Source organism: Trachinotus anak, unplaced genomic scaffold (assembly GCF_046630095.1).
Source record: "Trachinotus anak isolate AG129_WGS33_773 ecotype Australia unplaced genomic scaffold, CSIRO_AGI_Tana_v1 ptg000008l, whole genome shotgun sequence".
Taxonomy (NCBI): Eukaryota; Metazoa; Chordata; class Actinopteri; order Carangiformes; family Carangidae; genus Trachinotus; species Trachinotus anak.
Window position 1 is genome coordinate 27,116,292 of NW_027273859.1, and position 16,639 is coordinate 27,132,930.

General features: G+C 40.9%; 1 protein-coding gene across 2 annotated transcripts in view; it reads right to left on the reverse strand.

Moving 5' to 3' along the window:
* kank1a (KN motif and ankyrin repeat domains 1a) overlaps window positions 1–16,492 on the reverse strand; it is a 60,525-nt gene extending 44,033 nt beyond the window's left edge. Inside the window, exon 1 of one of the 2 annotated variants that reach the window (XM_071483909.1) lies at window positions 15,531–16,492. The gene's annotated coding sequence lies outside the window, so the exon portion shown is untranslated. Of the gene's footprint in view, window positions 1–8,029; window positions 8,124–15,530 lie in introns of those variants that run through there. The other variant, XM_071483910.1, reaches the window with a different exon arrangement.
* Between the last annotated feature and the right edge of the window lie 147 nt (window positions 16,493–16,639).

Sequence of the window (16,639 nt, forward strand, 5' to 3'; positions counted from 1 at the left end):
AGCGCCCCAAAAGAGAGGAGCTGGAGGATGGAAAAAAGACAAGAGAGGAGGGAAGAGAGGGGAGGAGGGAGGACTAATCCCTTTAGGGTGGCAGCTAAATGATTTGTTCCACTGAGAGAAAGGGAGATAAAAAGGTGCATATGGGGAAGGAAGGAAGGAAGGAAAGAAGGGGGGGGTTGTCTTTTTGGAGGAGGACAGTAGCAACGAGGCACAAGACTCTTCCAAAAGGAAACCACCTTCTCTCCTTCTTCTTCTTCTTCTTCTTCTTCTCTCCACATTAGCAGCCCCAGGCATCATCATTACCAGCACTCAGAGCTGCCCACACACCATTACTCCTAAATTTGAAAGTCTAATTGCAGAGACGAGGAAATGTGAGAACAAAAGGACAGAGACGGTGGACGGGGCTGTGACGAGCCAAATTCACCCACAAAAGAGAAATTAAACTTTTTAAACAAGGCCAAGGAAGGGAGCAGGGCTGCAACTAATGATGAATCTGTCTATGATGGTCTCAATTAATCAATTAGTTATTAAGTCTATAAAAGCCCAGCATGATATTTTCATGTCTGAACGATATTCAGTTTACTGTTACAGAAGACGACAGAAATATTCACATGAGAAGCTGAAACCAGAAAATTTAAAATAAAATAAATAAATAAATAGTTTCTGCTGCTTAATTTTCTGTCAGTCACTCAACTAATTTGTTGGAGCTCCAGCTTTGGATTTAAGATTAAAACAAATGTCCTTGTATATCATTAACGAGATTAAAAGTCAGTGTTAAAGCAGCTGGGACCCTGACTAGAAGACAAAAGCCAAACCTTCTCAATACTATTGCCTCTGGGACACATTAATTTTTATAACAATAAATAAAACATTTTTAAATATCTTACATTGAGATATTATATTTTTATTTAACACAATAGCTAAAATTAAAAACTATCCAAACACAAGCAGGTTAAATTAAACAGTCTAAAAATGTGATGAAAGAATAAAAATATGAACAGACTCATCTGGTACTGGCTCATTTCATTCTGCAGAAAAATGTTTTAATAGTCAGTCCTGTTCATACATGTGGAAAAACACTGCATCAGACACCAACCACTCACTCACAGTGTGTGAGAGGTGCGTCCTGACAGACACTCGAGCTGTTTCCATCCTCCTACAATGACAACAAAGAGACTCCCTGTCTTCACACAGGAAACTTCAACGGCTTCAGGAAGTAGTTAAAACAGCAAAAGGGTGTTTGGCTCAGAGAGAGACACAGAGCTGCTCCAGGTGAAGACAGGTAACAGGAAAATAAAAGAAAATGTTTTTTTAACAACTAAGAGCCGACAAGTTTTAACGAAAAAAAAAAAACAAAGACAAATTTTAACATCACGCAGATTAAAAAAACCCCACAATGTTAAACTGTACAGAGGGCGGCCACCTTTACACACTCTTATAAAATAAGACATTAACCTTTTGGAAAAGGAGGCCAGGAAATGCCATTAATGTAAAAGGAGTATGGTTATTATTGAGACCATCACTAATTAAATTAATCATAAAATGACATGAGTGAGTTACAACTAAATAATACTAACATGAACACAAACAGATCCAGTATAAGTTTGCACTTCTCTCATCATTAGCTCATCACAATCAGAAATTTCAAGTCTGAATAAGTTGTGTCAGTATCACTAGTTTATCAACAGGCAGTTAATGGGGAACTATTTTATTTTATTATTATATTTAATATCTTTCAGGTCATGTGTGCAAAAGGCTAAATATTTTTAGGCTCCAGCTTCTCAAATGTGAGGATTTGCTGCTTTTCTCTATTTTCTATCTTTCTGAATTTAATATATTATTAAAACACACAATTTAATATCATAAGATGTCACTTTGTCTGGGAAATTTAAATTTCTTGGACACTTAATAGACTAAATGCTTCCTTGTTGAATTTAAAGGAGATTATTGACAGATTAATATATAATTAATAATAAATAGTCTTTAGCTGCAACCACAGACATAAAAACTTACATAACTTCAGTTAAACATAACCGGTTTTAAATAGAAGCTAAAAACTGCTTTTCTCCGCTGCCTTCATTTAATCTTTTCATCTTGCACTTTAATTAGATATTATCTGTTCTATAATCTGTTTTTATACTGTTTTCTTAATACGCTTTTTACCTCTATATCTATGCTTCTTTGTATGATATTGTCCTATACAAATAAATTTGCCTTGCTTTGCCTAGTTTTGTCTCTTGTGTTAAACCAATATGGAAAATATTATATCTGCAGAGATATTTTTAATGTGCTTACATCAACATTGAACCATGCAGATGTAAAAACTTGTACACCAAACAGGAAATGTCGCTGTGGTGTGTTTAGGCCTGCAGCGTTGTGTGTTTGAAAAAATAAAAGCCTGGATTCCCAGCCGCTGTAATAACTGTGGGACTAACCAATGACTTCCGTGTCGTCCTTTTCAGTAGCTTGGCCTCGGCTCGCGGTCGCAGGGTCATAGGCTATGAAAACAGTAGCATGCCTTCATAGGTATAATGCAACACATTGTATTGTGCTGGCAGTGAGGGGGTGAGGGGTGGGGGGATGATTTGGAGGAGGGGGGCGGGGGGGTGTCTTCCCAGTGGGTGTTATCCTGGTTGACAATAGCTGTAACATTCCACTGGAAACACTGTGGCATTATGGCTGCCCTCTGTTTGCCGGGAGGATCCCCACTTCCACCAAAACAAAGGGATTAACTCCCGCGGTATTCTGGGAATTTTCAACGTCACCTTTGGGAAAAACTGTTGTTGCAGTGCTGTCAAAAAGATTCAGCATTGCTCATAAAAAGTCATGTTTTGTTCACCTGATGTGTCTTCTCAAGCCTGTACTGACAAAATATTTTCAGTTCCCGATTCCCACACTTCAATGTAAGAATATGCTCCCATAACTTTTTGTATTTTAATCTTATTTTGTTTGACATTGTTTTTTTTATTTTTGGCCCAGTTTGGCTGTGACAAGTTTTACTCTCTACGACAGCTCTGCTGACAAAGATTTGGGCTTTTATTTTGGTAAATGAAAACCAGTGGATTATGATGTTTGTTCTAGCAGCCAGAAGGAGATGAAATGAACTACTTAGAAAATGAGTGTGTTACCAATGTACCTGACAGAGAATAACAAACAGGTTCATTTCTAAGCTGCTGCTCTGGCAGGTTAGTTAAAGTAGAGGCAATAAAGGTTTTATCTTTCGTAGAGCTACTGTCATGTGGGTTTAAGCAGTGAAAAAAGTGATTTGTTGGATATAGAAGTGAAACTTCAGTGATGACAGATTTTCTTTGGCAGTGTAGAAAACTGCAGCTGCTGTTCCACATCCATCAACAGTTCAACAATGTGCCACAACCCTTGGCACAAAAAACCAAATACACATCTTAAACAAGTCTGTGCACTCGAAACTGTTGTAGTTTAAATTGGTTTGATTCTGAGTTTTTGAGTTTTCAGTGTTGAAGACACCATCTTTGACATTTTCTCAGGTCTGTATTATTCTAACAAGGACGATTTGTCACCTCTGGACTATGGACAGGTTTTAAAAAAAAAAAAAAAAAAAAAAAAAAAAATGGTTTAAATCAGTGGTTCACAACCTGAAAATCTCAAAGATGTTAGAGGTCCAGAGAAAATATGGAGGCCAAATAATGTTTTCTTAGAGCACTTTTTATTTTAATGATAATGATCAAACATTCAGGACTGAATCGAAACCAGAGGAAGCTAAATTTTTCTCTTTTAGTTTGACGAGGGTCGATTCACCATCCGTCTCTTGACTCTTTCCTTTTAACTCTTCCTGTTGCTAACTAGTTTTAGCCTTGGATGTGGATCTGTCAGTGCAAGTACACACTGTGGTCTGTACTAGGGAAAAAATGAGGAGCTTTTAAACATTTGTCATGTTTTTAAAGATCATGTTGTTTCAAAACATATAACGTTATTACATCTTTTCACCAAATCTTTACTGTTTTGCCAATGATTTGTCAGCTCACTTGCAATACCTTCATGGCCCACCAGTGGGCCCTGGCCCACAGGTTGGGAACCACTGGTTTAGATCATCCTGATGAGCCAAAAACAAGAAAACTTTATAATGAGATCTACCCTCACTAAGCCTCTATAAAACTGAGACAGTGCCTGAACAGAAGGCACTATCCATGAACAAATATTGACTCGAGTGGTGACCCGCGCTCGGCTATTATTTCAGCCACGCTGCAATAATAGCAGGAACAAGCAGCATTTGCCGGTGGAGAGGTCTGTGGGCAGATGTCACTGAATATGCAAAACAGCTTGACAAGAGAGGAAGGGAGGGTGGTTGTACCAACAGTGAACAGCAGACGACCTGCCGAGGAAACATGATACCACCATGTTTATGTTCAACATGTCCTCTAAATATGAGCTTATTGGAACATGGATCCCCGTCACTCTGCAGCTCCTAAATACCAACTTCATACACCAGTCAACTGAAGACTTTTTATATTTAACAATATTAAGCAATACATGTACCAACTGCTGCCTCGTTATGAAAAGAACAATCCCAATCTTTAATTTGAATAAACTAAACAGGCTGTTTAGTTTAATCTGTCTCAGTGGTACTTGGTCATCCAGGGATAATGATGCCACAGTGCTTCACTTCTTAGTGATATATTAAAGAGACACAGCTGCCCATAAGTGCAGGTTATACTACTCACCCACTGCAGTTTGAAGTGGAGTAGATAAAGAGAACTAATGTACACACCATCACATGACACAAGCTCAATTATGATAAAACATTTACAACGTTTTTCATGTCAACATTGAAGTATCATAACCGTCCCTCACAGCAGATGTTTGTGCAGTTATACAACACCTCCTCTTCAACCAGACAGAAACTAATGTAGTCACAGTTATGATCCACAGGGCAACAACTATTATTATCATCATCAGTATTATCATCATTAAACATTAGTCCAACTGAAGTGTTGAAGAGCGGACTGGACTCTGCCTCCTTCCACTATCACTGTTTCCCTCTGTTGGGTTTGAAGTGGCTGACAATTTCCATTCACGATCATTAATACAGATACTTTACCTTCTACCATGAAATCATGAGCTTACAATCAACAAAGCTCCTCAACCTGAACACAAAATGTTGTAGACTATTTCTGTAGACATCATTATTTTAATGTTTAATTATGTTTGATTTATAATTAAAGAGACTTTTTGTTTAAGGAGATTCAACTTTGCAGCCGTAGTTGCAGAAAAAAAAAAAAAAAAAGAATAAAAAGAAAAAGAAAACACCTGACCAGTCACAGAGGGTCACACCAACCTGTGCTCCACACTCCTCACACATGGGATAGGTCTGGGAACCTGTGGACGGCGTTGCCATGGAGATCTGCCCCTCACTTTGTGGAAACTGAAACCTGAGAGGGAGCGGCGCCATTGTCAAACTGACTTCACTGCAGCACGGTGGTGAGGACTGAAGTCACATCGCTCCCTGTACTATCATCAGCAAAAAACAAACAAACAAACAAAAAAAAAAAACAGGAGCCTTCATCATCTAAGTGATGATTACACATCACACAAGTATCTTCTCTCTATGATTAATGTGAGATTTTAAAAATCGGCCTCCTGTAAATGCAGCAATCATATTAAAACGCTCCTCCATGAGAACAGGAGCTTCATCACCAGCAGATAAGATTAATGGTGTCAGCTGGGAGTCGATCTCCACTGTAAACACAGCCCCACAGACCGCAAGAGGAAATAATTTACTGCTGCAGTTTAACAGCTTACTGAGAAACGCCCGACCTTCTTTGGGAAAGACGCTGACACACTCAATCAGAGGCATGTGTCCACAGAGTGTTTTATTTAAGATTTCAAACTGTTTCCGACTTCGGGAGTTTTGTTGTCCTGGCCTGTCTGTGGTCATTTCCTACTAGTTTGTCACATGACCAGTGGAAGGGGAAAAGTTCAACAAACTGTCTGTTCAAATTTAAAGATTGTCGTGATAATTTATTATCACAGCTTTGAGGAGGTCACTGTAACTCAGTGGACACTGCTTAGGTTTGCTGCCAGCTGTGTTGCAAAAAAATATAAAATCTGTAAATCTGTGTTTCTCTTCACTTCTCCTTTGCCTCTGACAGGTGTGGCATATCCAGATGATTCCACAGGATTGATTATTGCCCAGGTGTGCCTCGGGCTGGTCACAATAAAAGAACAAGGATCAGAAAATGAGTCAGTATGTGGGACGGCCACCATTTGCCTCATACAGTGCGACACATCTGCTTTGTACAGAGTTGATCAGGTTGTTGATTGTGGACCACTCCTCTTCAACAGCTGTGCACAGTTGCTGGATATTTGCAGGAAGTGGATCCAGAGCATCTCAAACATGCTCAATGGTCGACATGTCTGGTGACCAGACCGGGCGAGAACACCTCTCTTTTTCTACCAGATACCAAGATGTATCACTCAGGTTGAGCTAACAGTTCTAAGTTCTAACACAAACCAAGGGGCCAGTTGCCATGTCTGTGAACTCTTAGTCTTGTTGGGATAAGAAAGCAGACTACTGACTGGTTATTTCTTCTCATGCATGTGCAGAAGCTATGGGCAAGTTTATGATCAGCTGGCTGTGTGCAGTGTGTTCATATGACACAACTGTCTGCTTGGGGTCAGACTGAGATCACCTCGCCACCTTGGTCTGATTGTTTAATCTGCACTAGAGCTCAACTGACAGTTTTCACACCAGCCCAAGAGAAACAAACCAAACTGTCAAGTCTGTCTGAATCACAACAAACAAGTCAGGTCTGTAGGCGTCCTCAGAGAAGGTAACAAAGACATGTCCTGCTCAGGAAAGACCACAACATACCAATTTTTGTACAGCCAGCTGCACATGCCAGCCAAAAGGAGGGCGGAGGCTCGGCTGGCTGCGAGGTCAGAGTGACTGTATCTTCACTGGGAACATGTAGAGTAGCAGCTGTAGACGCAACAGAACCCCCTCCCTGCCCCCACCCACAAAACCTTGACCAGACCCTCGATCCAGTTCACATCACCTCACAGACATCAACCGTGCTGCTCCGGTTCATCAGTTTCATCAGTCAGAGCAACAACATCACATCAGCGTCATCATTTCCAGACAGTAAAACTTCCCACACTTGCAGGTTCACAGCAGATAATCTTTTGAAAGAAGAATAAAGTGCATTTACTCCACATCCCATCTGCATCCATACTAACACCTGAAAACACTTATCACATGATCATGCACGAGCCAGTGTAAACAGGAAGCAGATGTCTACTCTGAACAGCAAAGACAGTTGAAGCATTAAAATGCAGAATTTAACTCCAACAACAAGCTACCAAAAACAACAAGGTCAGTAACAGATGTCATTTGTTAACCATGTTGCTTTCACCACCAGGCTGATAAGACCCGATCAGTGTGCAACCGTGGGTCTCTACGTCATCGATTCCAAAGGTGACCATTTTTGGCCGTCAAGATGACAACGCAACCGTGGAGTCTTCAAACTAAAATGGAGCCAGCAGCGTTTCTGAAAGTCTCTGTTCAAGCTGCTTGAAACCTCCGGAGCATTGTGGACACCAGGAGTAAACATAGCAAAAGAAATTAGCTTTAGAACTAAACTACAGTAGTGTGAACATAGCCCCAGGACACGATTCTCATTGTAACCAGGTTTCGGATCATTTGTTGCACAGTTGTGTCTTGATTTCTCACCATCACGAATGAAGGATGTTCAGAAACCTGAATAAGGAGCTTTATACCACAGTGTCCTGGTTTCTATCGGAGTAATCCAGGTTTCTCAAAACCAGGATAAGAGCTTATCTAAGTTTCTGGAGACAAGCTTCTGGATAGAGATAAGAGCTCAATGCAGCATTCAGTGGCAGCTCTGAGCATGCAAACTATGAATAAGACAAACAAAAGATTGTTGGCATCTGCAGGATATATGGATCCAAATCTGCAAATCCAAAAATGCAGACATCTCCAGAAAACCACGCAACAGTTCCAACTTCCTCACTCAGAAACATACTCTGTACTCACCCTCCTTGTGTCGTGAAAGTTAATTTGTGAATGCATCTCCCTCATCTGCAGCTCAGACAGCTCCCAGTACGACCAGAGAGAAAACATCCCAGAAAGAAATGAGGGATTAACACGGAGACGTCACCCGGCGCTGTCTCACACAGCTGAGCACGGGCCAATCACAACACGACCGCTCAGACAGACACACACACACACACACACACACACACACACTCTGTAACCTGACAATACCAGCCAGTGAGGGAGACTGTAATACGAGCAGCTTGGTGACTGGCAGGCCGAGGGTCTGGGGTTCTCTCAGCCGTAAACGGTGGCATCCCCGGCAGGAGACAAATTCAGCAGCTCTTTGTGTGGTGTCGAGGATCATGGGAGTGTGGAGACACTTCCATTAGACTGTGGGTGGAAAGCTATGCACCTCACCTCTCATTATAGTGATACTCCACCCATTATCTATCTATTGAGAATGATACACAACACCTTCAGGGCCCTGTTTTTAACTGTTGATTTACAGTGAACTGGAAGGATCCCAATAGCTGCTCATTTCATGGAAGGAAGAGAACATTCAACTGTTTTGTTGCTGATTAATCTGTTAATTATTTCTAAATCAATCATTTGCTTATTATTTTGAAATCCTGAGTTGACGGATTGAAATTGCTCCAAACCCAAAGATATTCAGTGTGCTATCATTGGAAATGAGCGTTTGAGAAGGGAGCGATTTTTGCAGAGAAAACACAAACTCTACATTTGTTTAGCCTTTTGACGGAAAGTGTGACTGTGCAACTTGTGAAGGAACAAACAAAATCTCAGGATTAGACAGAAAAATTGAATTTATAAGAAATAAAATGCACCTTTGTTAAGTTTTTTCTTTTTTTTTCCCCTGCTACAACCCTACTTTGTCTGGTAGCTTTTGGTGGCTAATGTTAGCTAAAGTCAGCTGGCTTTTGGTAGATATTAAGATTATGGAGTCATTTAGCTGACTTTATGAATCTTCTTTACTCATGTTACTGTTATACTATGTTTTAGTGTTACGTATTTTGTAATTGTCAGTTGTTGCTTTAACCGGTCACTATTCAGAAAACAGTCATAGTTTGCTTTGACGAGCTTTTCCTGGAAGTTCAACTCTTTGGTTACCTCCTAATATATTTAGACCACCACTGTGTTGTGAATTTTACCTAATAAAACTACCAGAAAGCCAAAAGTTTTCACTATGGAGAACATGCAAAACTCAGCTCATTATTTCATAAAGAGAATTTAGTATTTTTGGTAAACGAGCCTGGCGTTCTGCCTGTTTACGGCTGGTTCGCTCTCCTGATAAGGGTTCAGTTCTGGCTAAACTGAATCAGACTGCCAGCTTGTGGGATGCTTCAACTTGACAGGGAAAGTCTGTGCATGCCTGCATAGCTGAGGGATTATCACAGTATCACTTGAACCCTGAATTCCCTCTGCACCTGCCTTGTCCTGCTTAATGCACAAGAAACAGGCGCGATTTTCACTCCTCCGTTTTTCAGACAACTTGCTTTTCACAAGCAGATCGACAGGGATAATGACAAGCTGAGGGTGAGCTGCCCTGACAAACTGACACTTCCTTCTGACACAGGCAGCCATGGATGTTTGGTATGTAGGATGCAGAATGTTTTGCTGATCTCTATCATCCCTGCTGCACTTCAGTGTACGAGGACGGATAGAACAAGTTCAAAGTATGGTGGTTAGAATAAACGGACCAGTAACAACAAAAGCACTGCTGGTTGGTTGGGATGATTCTCTACAACATGAGCAAGGCAGCAATTCTCACTTTGTGCATCATGAAGCATTTTCACTGTTTCACCAAGTCCAAAGATTTTCAAAATATCTTTAATGCCACATATTAAGTATTTTGCACCAGTTCCACCGTCATACGGACCAAAGTCAATATGCTGATAAATATAAATGTGCACAAATTACAGGTATGTTTTAGGCTTATTTTTCATTCGTCAAGTTCAACATATTTTAGTGTTTTAGTGCTTTTATTTGGAACATTCTTTAGTTTATTTTATTAAATGTAGCATCTTACATTTAACTTGAAAATACTGTGCCTCTGCCTTCATACATGTTTTTGTCACAACTCTTTCAATCCCGAAATTTGAGGGATCATTTTCATAATTGTCAATGTTAAGTATTTAGGTACCGTAAACATAATATAGTACTAGGGCAAATTTATTGTGATTAACGACCCTTAAAGAATACTTGTCCTTCCACCTGCAGCTTGGAAGTAGGTGGAAGTGTAGCAGAACTCTACTCCTGAGAGATGATATATCAGACCATTTAACATCAGCAGAGTCTTCTTCTCTGTGTGTTTAGCCATTTTCAGCACTGCAGAAAAGTGAAAATCATCTGCGTTTCCCTTGAAGCATGGGTAAGGCCGTGAAAGATAATTGGAGTTTCCTGCCTCCCAACATTCTGCTTTTCTCTGCCACTCCTCCCATTATGGTCAAATATCACAACAAATATTTTCCAGCAAGCCATGTCAGGCGCTGTGCTTTCACTTCAGGGGAACTTTTCAGTGTGTGATTAATTTAATTCACAGGATCAGCCCACAAACTCTAGCAGAGACCACAGACAAACAAAGCACAAAGTCATGTCCACAATGGACCCACAAGCAAAGTCAACACTGAACCACCGTCATAAGAAATCACTGATAAACCAAGGTTCACAGGTGGTTTCTTCAAAAAACTTTGCATTCATCTGATTCAAGATACTGGCAATTTCATTTTGTGTTAAAGCACCTGTCAGAGAGTTTGGTCAAAGTGCTCAATCAACCAGAAATAAAATTGTCTGTGTGATGATGTAAACTCTCGTTTAAACCAAATTAATTCGCAATTGGCAAACGTCATCGATTCCTCCTGATCACCTCTGATACAAGGAGCACATGACGACTGAGAGGAGGTGTGAATGAAAGCAAAGGGATTAACATACCAGGAAACAAAACATCTTTGTGAAGCACACTTCGAGGTTTATCCAGGGGTTAATCCCAGCTACACAAGGGAAATATCTTCACTCATTCACGTTCGCCACGACAATTTTAGCTCCCAACAGAAATCTCACACGAGTTGAAGCACGCAGGACCGAATCCTCTGACGATTCTCTGTACGGCTGAAAACGAGAGAGGGAACGTTACAGTTGAGGATTCATTATTGGACTTGCTCTGATATGTAACGTCTCTTTATAATGCCACTGTGGCGACACGTGATGCACCAGCAGAAAACGCAGGTTTGCAAAAATTTCAAATGAACTAAATAAAATTGTATTTAATGAAGTAAAGAATTGAACAGGTAATCAAAATGATAATCTTAACACATTGCCACGACTCAAAAAAAAGATCTATTTCTGACCTTGTTTACATCAAAACTACACACTGCAACTGTAAATGTTAGTATTAATAGGCCTTCCAGTATTCTATGTAATATTTGATCAGTGAGTGTATGAAAAAACCCAGCCAACACAAACGTCTCCCAATCTGTCTCAGGCCGCTCCGGCTCTGTTAATAAGCCTAGATTTTGGAGCGTTTTTTGCCAGTGCTTTGATCGCTGCAGTAACGACTTCCTCACAAACAATGTGGCGCTGACCTGGCAGCTGCCCCAGGCCGATGGAAATCTTTTAGGAGGATTCCCTGAAGCTTGACTTTTCTTTTTTGTTTTTATTACATTAAACAAGTCCATTTAAAGTCTGCTTCGCTGGCCTTGTTATTTTATATCTGACAAGTCCACACCTCTCCAACCAAATCTCATGTCTTGCTAAACAGATTTAGCTTTCATCAAATATGTTCTTTTGGTTCTGAGTGAGGTTTGGTTTTTGCAGGGGAGCTCTAATTGTTTCGTTTCGGTGGATTTACTATTCAAAGACGATTTGATCTTGTAATAACAGGGCAGTCCCTGAGGCTCATGTAGGTCTTCATCCCACACTTTAAAACCTGAGCAGCTGTAACAACTCCTTCACCTCCACAGTCAGTAAGAGCGGTTTCTTCTGGGTTATACAGCAGTGAAGATCTCACAGAAAAAAAAAAAAAAAACATCTTTTCATGTTAAAGCATCCAAAAATGCAGTATTTTTAGCACTGAAACATGCAAGAGAAGCACAAATGGGACAGAAGTATGCACAGATGTTCAGGCTGAACTGAAATTACAACTCAGCACCTCCCCTCTGCATAAAATTACAGAGAAAACACCACAGCAAGGACTCCACAAAAACTGCACAGCCACAAGAAAAGCAAGGCCAGAGTTGACGTGCAACCCGCTCAGACGGCGCAGTGGAGTGGAAGTCATTTTCTCTACACAAACAGTGGAAGGATGGGAGTCATAATCACAGGGAGGTGGTGGCTGGGGAGGGGTGAGCGGGTGACACATCTGAGCAGCGGAGGCCGGGCTTTGATCATGTGGACAGGAGGCTCGTCTCACCGAGGTGTTAACTGAGAGACCTTTGCCATATGTCCACAAAGGCCGAATGACCGGGCTGATGATGTGGACCCGATAAGCCTGATGTACCAACCAACACCAGGCTGTAGGGACCTCCACCAGATCTGCTTATGTGTTAATGGGAGACCACTGAGAGGCTGAGGAATGCCTCTCACCGGTGTTGCCGGGGGGGGGGGGGGGGGGGGACATGCACAATGCACAGATTTAACACTAAGCTTGATACAGTAAGAACAAGTCTGAGCTCAGAAATGTCAGTGAAATAAACAGCAGGCACATGAGCTACCCACTCACTAAAAGTCAATAGAGTGTAATTATGCTAAAGCTACGTCCACACTACTATGTTTTAGTTTTAAAACGCATCTTTTTTGTTACCTTTACTCCTGCTGTCCACAATACTCTGGAGATTTCAAGCCCCCTTTGGAAACAATGAAATAGACGCCCACAGTCGCTCCCCGATTGGCTCCTATCAGCCTCGACAAACAGTAATGAAAGAAACATGGACAACGAATTACAAGCCCCACTGACCTTGTTGTCTTTGCTAGTGGCTGTTGTGTCGTTGCTGTTCCTTGTTCATAGTGTTTTCTACAACTAATCAAAAATCTGCTACACCGGCTCGCACAAGCCTAGTGTATGTGAACGGTCATGTGATCCGTGTTTTCAGGTGTGTTAGTGTGGATGGAGACCTTTCCTGATACAGAGCTAAAATGGTCGTCTGGACGGAGATCGTTTTCACGTAGTAGTGCGGACGTAGCCCAAGAATCAGCAGTTTTCTGAGTTGAAATGATGAATCAATTGAAAAGAGAACAATTTTAAGAGACATATGGAGACCTCATTATGACTCTGTGAAATTGTAATGGGCTTCTTTCTTACTGTTTTTCTGGCATTTTATAGATTAATCACGAAAATAAGCACCAGATTCATAAAAAAATGCAAATAATCTCTAGTTCTTACATGTTTTACTACCAAAATACTTAAACTAAGTTGTGGCAATATACAAATTATATAATGATTTTGTTACAGTGCTTGTCCTCATTGTTAATTTCTACAGGAAGAACATTAAAGGGTAAATATTTTGTGTCCCATCGTCCTCTGAACACAGATTCTCAAGTACGTGCAGGCAGATGAACAGACTGACAACACAGTGAAGACATATTGTCTGTATATATGTTGTACCATGAAGGCAGCACAAAACAAGAGTGATCTGCTGGTTACAGTGTCCATAACAAACTCTGGCTCTACTGCCAAGAACCACTAAGCTGAACAGAAAAAAAAAGCTTCTTACCAAGATTTAACTTTACCACTTTGATAATGTAAATATACATCAGCTGCCAGTTTATTGGACTCATTAGCTAAAAGTAATGAGGACTAATGCAACAGCCCTGCCAAATAAAATTTTAAAGAGATACTGAATCAACTTAATGGTCATCTTGGAGGTTTGCTGTACCTTTCAGTTGTATTGAGAGGTGTTTCTGATATTTTGTCCACTGATAGAAATGTGTTCAATGTTATTTGGTGTAAAGAATCAAGTACTGTATTAACATATTGTACCTACATGACAGGAAAACAGTGGATCATAAAGTATATCCGAACTCATAATGACAAAAAAAAAGGTCTGGAGAATGGGTCTTTATATGTTGCAATTTTGAAATCATTGCTGGTTTGATAATTAAGTTTCCATGTTTTATGAATAAATACATTAAACCTTGAAGTATTAGTATACATTAAGACTGTGGATCAATGTTATACAAGAAAAAAGCAGCCATACTGTCTAAACAGCCTTGTATTATCATGGAGTTGAACACCAGTACAGCCAGAAAAATCCACATTTTTTAAATAATTTATAGAAAATATGACATTTTCCCACATTGGCTGTTGAAAAGATCGCCAAGTTCAACAAAGACACACCAGGTTTGGGACGTTTGTGTCTGAAGGAATGCTTTGTTTGGTCTACTGAATGAAATCACTGTTTGTAATCTGTACTTATTATACCCAAGTGTAGAAAAATGGATTCAGAGATATGCCAAAAGTGCCACACTGGAAGCCTAAGAATTTCATTAAACCGGTGTCACAATGCTGATATTCTTCCCCTTGACATATCAATTCAGCGCTTTATCTCTAAAGGGAAAGTGGAAAAAGCCTCTGACTAAGGAGAAAATTAAGAGCCCTCTATTTCACCCCAGCTCTCCACCAGCACAATAGGGACCACCATCCAGGTCTCTGTCCCCTCTGTTCAGGTCCCCAACACGACCTCTGACAGTAAGAAAATAGGTAGTGGCATTCCCTGAGGAGCAGAAGAAGAAAAGCGACTCTGCAGTATGGGTTTGGGACTGGATACAAAATATGACCAACAGCAATAGCCTATAAAGAGGCTTTTGTTAAGAGTCAAGGACTGGACTTTATTTCAAGATATGAGTAGGAGGCAATGAAAATGAGTGTGGCGAAAGAAAGAAACTATTATGTTCTTTTAAAGGCTTTGAGGTGAGGATGTTTGGGCATTGCAAGTCTTTGGTGAAGCCTCGTTTAAACTGCTAAATGCCAGGCAAAGATGAGTCAGTGTGGACGGTACAATGGAGAGGGATTAGCAGGTCACATGAGAGAGACGGGTCACTGTTTGAAGAGCAAAATCCTTCAAGGAATCAGCACCGCAAACCTCAAAAGTTGCACAAGGCCACTTTTCTGAGCCTCCTGTTACGCTCCTGCCGCGTTTGCTTGCACTTGCAGCTCAAAGTTCAACCCATGCTGCAGCATGTAAGACACCTGTATGGCGCGAACATGCTTGTAAGGCATCAACCACCAGATTACCAGACCGAGCAGATACGACTAACACACCATATGAGTTTAAACATAATCCTTCTTAACCAGCAGCGCTTCACGGGATTGTCTGCTCCGCATGGAAAACACGTTGAACTAATCCAAACAATTACACCGAAGGCTCCTGCATGCTTGCATAAGCACAACATATCCTCAATATCTTTCCTGCTTATATGAGGATTAAATCGATACACCCTTAGCATTTATCAGAAGCTTCCTGTGCATGCAAAGCGTTTCACTTACCCCCACAGTGTCCCCCAGGCTGTCTTTGGACTGAAATGCAGCTCCTCCTCTCTGTTAACTCAACTCTTTGTCCTTGGGGTCAATGTCTTTGAGAGTGAATCGTCTTTATAATATCACAGCGCCAGGTGAAACTGCACAAGGTCGCACTTCAGCCCGGCGGCTCTCTGCACGTCCCGTCCGCAGCCTCTTTGTACTTGTCCACTTCAGCTGCGAGTTGTTCACCGGCGGGCATGCGCAGTCGGTGCCCAGACAAGCTCAGGCCGCTCGGCGCTGACACACAGGTCAGTGAGCGCCACAGGTGTGCCTTACCTGCCGGCTACCGGGTTGGCCTACTTCTACTGTCCGCATTAAACCAGGATATTAACTCAGCAGCCTTCCTGTTGAAGAGTTTAAGCGCTACAGGCAAACGCACCGGGCTCTTTAGCGGGACAACGCTAGCCTTTAAAAACGAGTAACTGTTCATTAACTTTAACGCCTTAGTTTTGTGGTTACTCACGATGTATGTGAAGCGAATGACTAACCGTGTTTCTTAGAGGAAATAACGTAACTAAACTGAGTTAAATTAAACAAGTATTTACCTAGCCAGCAACCGCACCTGGCGTGAGTGTAGATGTTTTTCCTCCGCCAAATAATATAGTTCTTGCTCGGTCTAATGTACTTTAGATGGGGCCGTTGTAACTTGGCGGACTGATCTTAACTTTTCTCAGTTGTTCTGAGTCACAGAAGTGCGGTTTGGTTTTTTTTTGGCTAATTTTAACGGTTTCTAAAATCTCGCAGCCTTTGAAATGTCATGAAATATTACACAAGGTCATATAAAATTAAAACTACAGTCAATATTAAGAATATTAGCGATAATTCTGAGACACCAGCACACACCTGCAGTGAGTGTTTGGGACGGAGCGAAGAGTCAAGGTCCCAGACGAAGTCAAGGTCCGCCATCTTGTGGCGGTTTGCTTTAACCGCACAATATGAAGACTTCTGAGACAAGCTGCTGATAAAATGATGCGATTATTGAGTATAAAATGTTAATTCTTATCAAAATATTAATTAAAAAAAGAAAACACTTCGGTTATATGTATTTTTGCATCATGAAATCTAAGTTGTCTACT